Here is a 9,525-nt window from a genome sequence, read left to right as displayed (position 1 = left end):
CTGATTATTGAAAGAGCAGACTCTCTGACACAGAAACGCCATCCCTGCCTACTCATGTTAACTGCAGTCATTATTACAAATGTAGACAAGTTCAAAGAAATGAACTGAGGCAGGGTGAATTTCAAAGAATGCACCATTTTTTTTTCCTTCTAAATAATATTTGCCCCAGTAACAAAGTTCCGCTGACAGAAATCTCTGTAAACAGACCTCACAATATAGAGCCTGAGAACACAGAGATTTTACACTAAGGTGCCAAAGGACAAGTCCTGCATAAAAGGCCTCTTTTCCAAACACCCTTCAAAATACCAAAGCACTTATTTGCTCTCATTTTTCTGCTGGTCTTCACGAGGGTTCCTGGAGCCTAGGGTCAGGCAAGGTCACAAGGTGACGGAGTTGCAATGTCGCAGTCTATTGCAATGGAGATCTTGCAGCAAATTCTCATTCGCTGCAGGTCCTGACATAGTCAACATGCCTGGGAGTTATTAAGTAACTGTCAGCTTCAACTTTAATGCCTCCTCAGTGGTAGACATATTTTTTAAAAAGCTAAATACTGCTGGAAATCTGAAGTAACAACAGAAAACGCTGGAAAAACACAATAGCATCTGTGGAGCGGGAAACAGAATTAATATTTCAAGTCCGCATCACTCTTCAGACATATTTTATAAGCATATTCCATAGACATATTCGAGGTTAATTGAAATTGGGAGCGGGGGTGCTCGCTTCGGCAGCACATATACTAAAATTGGAACGATAGAGAGAAGATTAGCATGGCCCCTGCGCAAGGGTGACACGCAAATTCGTGAAGCGTTCCATATTGTTTCTCCCTACCCTCACAAAAAAGAACAAAAAAATAAATTGGGAGAGGGTTCATTGCCTGCCGTGGTTGAATCGTCAGGATGAGGACATGCTCACCTGGCATAAAGTCATTATGGCATAGAAGGAGGCTATTTGGCCCCTCGTGTCCATGCTGGCTGTCTCTAGTGCATCCAGTCAGTCCCATTACCCCACTCTGCAAGAACATAAGAATTGATAAGGGCATGAGGATACTGGGCAGGGTATTGAGGGAAAAACTGCCCCCCCTCGGGGGACGGACCAAGAGCCAAAAGGCGTAGATTTAAGATAATTGACAAAAGAAGCAATGGCGACGTGAGGAAAGATACTTTTACACAGACAGGGTTTAGTTCGGAATGCTCTGCCTGAGAGTGTGGTGGAGGCAGTTTTAGTTGAAGCATTCAAAATGGAATTAGACATGTGTAGCGTTAATGGGGAAAAGGCGGGAAATGGCATTAGGTGAGTTGCTCATCCAGGGAGTGGGTGCAGGCCCGATGGGCCAAATGGCCCCCTCCTGCACTGTAACATTGCTGCGATTCTGTGAACATAAGAAATAGGAGCAGGCCTAGGCGAATAGGCCCCTCCAGCCCGTTCTGCCAGTCAATAAGATCACGGCTGAGGGGTGTGGGGGGTGGATGTGGGAGGGCAGGGATTTGGGGGGCAGTGTGGAGATGGGTGGGGGTGATTGAGTAGCCCAGGGAAAGACAGGGCCAAGGGTTCCAATGTGGGGCCCCAAGGAACATTTTGTCCCAGTCCTCAAAGAGAGAGAAAATAAAATGAATTAAAACTTGTCTAGGCCTCATCTGACCCTGGCCTGTCCCCACCAGATCTGTACTGAAAAACAGCCCAAACTCAGGTCACCAACCCCCCTCCCCCACACCCTGATGTTGTCTCATGATCTATATATTTAGAGTGAATCCCAATTGTGTTGGAGGGAGGCTTTCTTTACCCCAGAACCTAAAATTGCAGGAACAATGCGTTACTTCCGGGTCAACAACATCACAGAGAACGAGTGCCAGGCGGCCATAATGTTGATGGCCTGCGGGATGCACACATTCGGATTGACCAGGAGTCTTACATACCCATCGGCACCAGATACACGCACATTCAACCGACTCATGCCACTTGTGACACAAAACATTAACCCGACCCCGGCAGTGATCGTTCCAAGGTATTGTTTTAATATGGCGGCGAGGTCCCCCGGTGGGTCCGTCACTGAGTTCATATCACGGCTGCAGAAGATAGCCGAGTTTTGTGAATATGGAACTGCTTCATCGGATATGCTTTGCGATCATTTGGTCCGCGGAATAAATAATGTGCAAACTCAGAAAAACGTTTTTGAGCAAAACCTCCCTGACCTTTCAAAACGCACGGTAGATTTCTTTGTCCCGCGAGAGAACAGAACGCGGCGTCCAAGAAATACGAGGGATGGAGGTGAACGTTTTGGGGTGCCGCCCCTCATGTGTCTGCAGTGTCCCATACTATCCGGCATCAAATGGCTTGGCAGACGGAGTTGTGCAGACGGTTAAACGGGGGTTATAGAACCAGACTTCGGGATTCTTGGAGGCCAGGTTGGCATATTTTTTATTCTCGTGCAGGACCACGCCGTGCTGTGACTGGGGTGGCCTCCGCTGAGTTGCTCATGGGTCATAGGCTTCGTACCCCACTCAGTTTGATTCTCCCAGACATCGGCACGAAGGTGCACCATCACCAGGAATTGCGAGGGCGGTGCACGGTTCGGCGCCGACCCCACCGTCATTTCACATCTGACGATGCGGTGCTCGTTCGTAACTTCAATAACGGTGCTCGCTGGCTTTCTGGGATTGTTGACCGTCAAACAGGACCAGTCTCTTCGCATGTTCGGGTCCAGAGGCAACCAACGAGACAGCATTTGGATCATGTTCGCTCACGGAGGTTGGTCCCATGTGAGGTTCCTGGGATGAAACCTATCTTGGATCCTCCGACTCCACTGCTGAGCCAGCCTGCGGTGAAGCCTCCAGTCTGTGTCGACGCTGACATGCCCGACAGTATATTCCGATTCAGAAATGGAGATGCAGCTGGCTGGGGCGGGATTCGTGGACTTTCATGACAGCAAAACTGGCGGCGAACCTGGATCGATTCAGCGACTGTGGAGGGGTTAGCACCGGCTCCACGTGGAACACAATTGATTCCAATGAGAAATGATGCGGGATTTGCCCGGCCCATGATTGACACTCGGGAGGCTAACAAACTGCAGCAGCGCATACACATTACACTCCTAATACACACTCATCCCAGCCAAGAAGATGGCACTGGTTGCACACCCCTGCAGCTGATGGTTCGGCTGAGGCCAGCAGGCACCTCGGGGTGTGGCCTGGGGGGGCCACCCACATGACCCATGGCCCTAAGTTCACAGTGGACATCAGCAGCATGCGCAGCTGCATGGCTGCCTTGCCGGCTGTGGCAATGGTGCTCCACGCCCGTCCACCCCAACCCCACAACCCACCTACTGACCACCCCCCACTACTCCCCCTGGCCAGCGACACAACTGTTAGAAAGCCATGGCGATGTTGGACACTTTCCGTACCTTTCATCCGCCGCCGGTTTCATGATTTTTAAAGGCACAAGTGATCCACGCCGTCAGGAGCTCAAACCACCGGTGGCGGAACATCGTGGAGCCTCTGCAGAATACTGGGTCGGGCCTGCTAATGATATGCAAACGGTGTTTACTGTATGTGCGTTCCGGAATGCATTGACGCCGCTGTTGAGGTGACAGAAAATTGTGATTTGGCGTCAAATCGGCGCCCGCCGCAATTTTGGCATTGAAACTGATTCTTCAGCCAATCGCGTTGTGCGATTTCGGCTTCAGCAAATGAAGAATCGCGCCCTTGAGGTCTCGGATGGCGATTCAACAGTTCAGCGCCTCCTGCCAATTGCCCAACACAGCGTTCCTGCCGCAGACGACGTTCCCCTGCGAGGTACACACCGATCTATCCGGCGCTTACATGACGATTTACCGGAACCGAAGAGAGTCCAACGTCCTCTGCATGCTTTTCCTTCTCCTTCCCATCGGTCATCGAGGGGGTCTTCAGGCTTCGCGGGGGAGGAATGCCCTGGACTTACGGGGGAAGGGAAACGATTATCTTCCCTATGGTTCTTGCGGAGTATGAGCTGAAGGGTGAGGGAAATCCATTGCCTGTTGTATAAAAGGTCGGTCAGTAGGGATTTACCGGGAAGTGTGTATAGCATTATTGTAAATAAATCACTAGGCCCAATTCTCAGGAAAACTTTTGTAGTGAGTGGGAATTGCCGTGAATTCCCGGCGCTCGACCCCGCAAGGCCGGCAATGCAATTCAACATTAATTAGTCCACTTAACTGGCTTCTTGCAGCAAATGACGGCTCGCCAACCGCCCCCCCCCCCCCCCCCACTAACAAATTCAAGCAGCACTTAAACAGCACTTCAGCTGCACTTAAGCTGCGCTTGCTCAGCCAACACCAGCCAGCACGCAACAATGGCGCCGAGGAGACCGGCCCCAAGATTCGTGGACGCTGACCTAGGGAGGCTCCTGAATGTGGTGGAGGCCAGGAGGGATGTCCTGTTCCCCCGAGGATACCGGAGGGTGAGCCACAAGGTAGCCATTACTGCCTGGGATGAGGTGGCGGCAGCTATCAGCTCGGGAGTGTGATCAGGAGGACTGGTCTTCAGTGCCGGAAAAAGTTTGACGACCTACACAGGCACCACAAGGGAGTAGACACCAACGCCCACCCCCTCCCGAAGGACCATCCGCCCCCTTCAACCCCCAGGCGACCCCAATCCTCCCTGTTCCCCCCCCCCGCATCAACCCCCCCCAACCCCGCCTTCACACTCTGTCTCCCACCGTGAACCACGCATGTGGCTAACGATGCCCTATCTGTGTCTCCTCAGGAAAAGCTCTCCCACAATCATCAGTGACGGCCATGGCTGAGGGCCTCGGCAGAATGACCGCCTCGCTGGGGGCTGTCACCCAGTACCAGGTCGGCCTTGCTGAGGTTCTGCGGGCCATGTCCCACTCTCAGATGGGCATGGCCGAGGTGCTGCGGAGCTTCATCCAGTCGCAGGTGAGCATTGCCGAGGCTGCAGAGCATGTCCCAGTCACTGAATAGCATCGCTGAGGGCGTCGACACGATTGTGCAGACCATGGGGAGCCGCCAGGGCTGGCAGAGCCAGATGATACAGGGACAGCTGGGGCTCGAACCAACTGGCCCTCCACCCCAAGGTGGACCCCAAGACCCTATGAGCACCGTGCTGGAGGAGGGGGAGCTGAGTGGCGACAATGGCTAGCAGCTCCACCCCTCTGATTAGGCCACATCTCGAAGTCAGCACATGGGACAGGACGGCACGGCTGTGCATGTGCCGCCGTCAAGTGAGCCGGGGCACTCCTGCCCCCAGAGGACGCCTGCCAGGGGCATCGGAGGCCATGGGATTGAGGTAAGCAGCCCGTTGCTCCACCTCAGATGTGCATCCAGCGAAATACCAAGATGTAGTGGTAGAGCTAGGAGGGCCAGGCACATTGAGGATCACTGAGGGCACCGGAGGAGGGGGGGTGGGGTTCGATAGTGGGTGGAGGGGGGGTTGGTGGGGGTGGCACCACCTGAAGTGGGGTATTGTACAGCACATTAAACTCTTTTTGCACAACCATTATGATGCCTCTGTCACTTTCTTCCGCATTGCCCATCTCTCCAGTCAGCCCCCTCCCCATGGCGCTCACTTACCCGCGGCCGTGGACATGTCCCTCGGAGCTGTGACCCATCCCCTGGGTGTTCGGATGTTGCGTGTGTGGTGTTGCCTCCCGCAGTGTTCAAGATCGGTGTCCAGGCATCAGGGTGTGACTGGGATGCTGGGCAATGACTCCCAAATGCTACATGGCCTGCCCACCCACGGGAATACACTTGGTTTAGAACAAACAAAGAACAAAGAAAAGTACAGCACAGGAACAGGTCCTCCGGCCCTCCAAGCCTGCGCCGACCATGCTGCCCGACTAAACTAAAATCTTCTACACTTCCGGGGTGCTTTTCCCTCTATTCCCATCCTATTCATGTATTTGTCAAGATGCCCCTTAAACGGCACTATCGTCCCTGCTTCCACCACCTCCTCCGGCAGCGAGTTCCAGGCACCCACTACCCTCTGTGTAAAAACTTGCCTCGCACACCTCCTCTACACCTTGCCCCTCGCACCTTAAACCTATGCCCTCTAGTAATTGACCTCTCTACCCTGGGAAAAAGCCACTGACTATCCACTCTGTCTATGCCCCTCATAATTTTGTAGACCTCTATCACGTCGCCCCTCAACCTCCTTTGTTCCATGAGAACAAACCAAGTTTATTCAACCTCTCCTCATAGCTAATGCCCTCCATACCAGGCAACATCCTGGTAAATCTCTTCTGCACCCTCTCTAAAGCCTCCACATACTTCTGGTAGTGTGGCGACTAGAATTGAACACTATACTCAACGTTGCGTAAAGTGCTCACTTAACCACGATTGCCAATTCCCTACAGGTTACAACCTTAGTAGCACAGCCAGACGCTCAGCAGTGGGTGGCGGGGTATGGGTGATCGGTGGGGCTGACAGCAGGGACAGGTGTTGCCCCCAGATTGGGTAAACACGATCCAGGGTTGTCATAGTGGTGCCGCGAGCGGTTGCCCCCCCCAGCGCCTCTCCCTCTACCCGCTCATTGCGGCCCCACCCCTGCGGAGGGTCCCCTACACCCCCGCCGAGCGCAAGGTTGGAAAACCCAGCGCCCCCCGGTCTCTTTGCTTGTGAGCAAAGATGGCTACTTCCCTCCTCGGCTCCCCACAGAAGCCTTTCCACCAGGTTCACGTTTTTCAAAAGGAGTACAAATCGGTGTGTGGTAGTCGGTATTATGGGTATTATGGTACCTAGGTTGAGGCTGTAAGATCATTGGTGTGGGAGGTACCTGAGACAGGAAGATCATTGGTGAAGCCTGCCTGCTGGTTCCGCCCAGTAAGGCGGAGTATAAGAGTCTGTGTCTCCCTAGCAGCCTCATTCTGTACCTGCGCTGCTGGGGGAAACATCTAGTCCAATAAAGTCTTCAATTGTCTCCAATCTCGCTTCTGGAGCTATTGATCGAGCATCAATCTATTGGACTAGATTTTAAAGACTGGAGCTCCGAATCAAGCCGGAGTGTCTGCAACTCAGCCCCCACGCGGCAAACTCAGCAACAACCTTCAAGCACTGGCTGGCGTGCTTCAACGGGTACCTCAGGGCGGCCACGACTGCACCCACGGAGGACCAGAAGATGCAAGTTTTCCACTCAATGGTGAGCCCAGAGATCTACACCCTCATCTAGGATGCGGACGATTTTGAGGCCCCAATGGCCCTGTTGAAAGGACACTATATTCACCCAGTAAAGCAGGTTTACGCTCGACATCGCTGGATGAATTCTACCGCGCGCACCTGGTACTAGGGATGAACTGTGACTGCCCGCAAGTTTCAGCCAGCGACGCACAGAACCTTTAATCCGGGACGCATTCGTTGCAGGTATGCTGTCCTCCCAAATCCATCAGCGGCTGCTGGAGAAAGAGACACTAGGCCTCAAGGTGGCATGGGCCCTTGCTAGCACCCGTGGCGGACCCCGATGCATCCACATCCGCCCACAAGCTTGTGCCGCGCAGCTGCCAGGCAACCCCAGGGGCCCGCTGTTATTTTTGCGGGCAAGCCAAGCACCCCCGGCAGCGCTGCCCGGCCCGCTCCTCCACCTGCAAAGGTTGTGGCAAAAAGGGCCATTTTGTGGCGGTATGCCAGGCCGGGCGGTCGCCGCTGTCTCCGGGGGCGAACCGGGGCCGCCACCACAACTCTCTCCACGTGCGGGCCGCGGGCGCCGCCATCTTCATTTTCCCGAGCCACGTGCGGGCCCCGGGCGCCGCCATCTTGGTCCCCAGGGACCACGTGCGATGCGTGGGCGCCGCCATCTTGCCCACCCCCAGCCATGTGCGACCCGTGGGCGCCGCCACCTTGGCTGGAGTCTCAGGACTCCGATTCGGATGACCACACACCGCCCGAGGAGAACCTTCAACTTTTACCATGACTCACCTTGGTGACCCTGGACCAGTCTCGCCCCCGAACGCTCTCGACCGCGACGACGACCGTGCTCCTTAACGGGCGCAAAACATCCTGCCTGATCGACTCCGGGAGCACAGAGAGCTTCATACACCCCAACACGGTAAGGCGCTATTCTCGCCCCATACACCCAGTTAACCAAAGAATCTCCTGGCCTCCGGGTCTCACTCTGTAGAGATCAAGGGGTTCTGCGTAGCGAACCTCACGGTCCAGGGAAGAGAATTAAAAAATTTCCGACTCTACGTCCTCCCTCACCTCTGCGCTGCCATGCTTCTAGGGTTAGACTTCCAATGCAACCTCCAGAGCTCAACCTTTAAATACCCCCCCCTCACTGTCTGCAGCCTCGCAACCTTCAAGGTCGACCCGCCTTCCCTTTATGCGAACCTCACCCCGGATTGCAAACCCGTCGCCATCAGGAGCAGACGGTACAGTGCCCAGGATCGGACCTTCATTAGGTCGGAGGTTCAGCGGCTACTGAAGGAAGGTGTTATCGAGGCTAGCAACAGCCCCTGGAGAGCTCAAGTAGTGGTTGTAAAGACCGGGGAGAAGCACAGGATGGTCATCGATTATCGTCAGACCATCAACAGGTATACACAGCTCGACCCGTACCCTCTTCCCCGCATATCTGATTTGGCCAATCATATTGCACAATACAAGGTCTTTTCCACGGTGGACCTAAAATCCGCCTACCACCAGCTCCCCATCCGCCCGGGCGACCGCAAGTACACTGCATTCGAAGCAGATGGGCGGCTCTACCACTTCCTAAGGGTTCCCTTCGGTGTCACAAATGGAGTCTCGGTCTTCCAACTGGAGATGGACCGAATGGTTGACCGGTACGGTTTGCGGGCCACGTTTCCGTACCTCGACAACGTCACCACCTGCAGCCACGGCCAGCAGGACCACGACACCAACCTCCTCAAATTCCCCCATACCGCAAAAACCCTTAACTTAACCTACAACAAGGACAAATGCGTGTTCAGCACCAACCGTCTCGCCATCCTGGCTACGTAGTGCATGATGGAGTAAGGCCCAGATCACGAACGCATGCGCCCTCTCATGGAGTTTCCCCTCCCCCACTGCTCCAAGGCCCTGAAACACTGCCTGGGATTTTTTTCATATTACGCCCAGTGGGTCCCCAATTATGCAGAGAAGGCCTGCCCACTAATCCAATCCTCGGTTTTCCCCCTGTCGGCAGAGGCCCGCCTGGCCTTCAGCTGCATAAAGGCGGACATCGCAAAGGCCACGATGCATGCAATTGATGAATCCCTTCCCTTCCAAGTCGTGTGCGACGTGTCCGACGTAACTCTGGCGGCCACCCTCAACCAAGCGGGCAGGCCCGTGGCTTTCTTCTACGCACCCTCCATGCTTCAGAAATCCGTCATTCCGCCGTTGAAAAGGAGGCCCAGGCCATAGTAGAAGCTGTGCGGCACTGGAGGCATTACCTGGCCGGCAGGAGATTCACGCTTCTCACTGACCAACGGTCGGTAGCTTTCATGTTCGATAATGCACAGCGGGGCAAGATAAAGAACGATAAGATCTTACGGTGCGGGATCGAGCTCTCCACCTACAACTATGAGATCTTGTATCAACCCGGGAAG

The 9,525-nt window shown here is 54.4% G+C and overlaps 1 non-coding gene across 1 annotated transcript; it reads left to right on the top strand.

Annotated features, from left to right (window-relative positions):
- The first annotated feature begins 712 nt into the window (after positions 1-712).
- On the top strand, positions 713-819 carry LOC140396690 (U6 spliceosomal RNA). Its single transcript, XR_011936592.1, has one exon. It is a non-coding gene; the product is annotated as a U6 spliceosomal RNA (small nuclear RNA).
- Positions 820-9,525: the final 8,706 nt, after the last annotated feature.

This window comes from Scyliorhinus torazame, chromosome 19 (genome assembly GCF_047496885.1).
Source record: "Scyliorhinus torazame isolate Kashiwa2021f chromosome 19, sScyTor2.1, whole genome shotgun sequence".
NCBI lineage: Eukaryota > Metazoa > Chordata > Chondrichthyes > Carcharhiniformes > Scyliorhinidae > Scyliorhinus > Scyliorhinus torazame.
The sequence above is the reverse complement of the archived record's forward strand: the minus strand, read 5'-3'. Positions and strand labels throughout refer to the sequence as shown.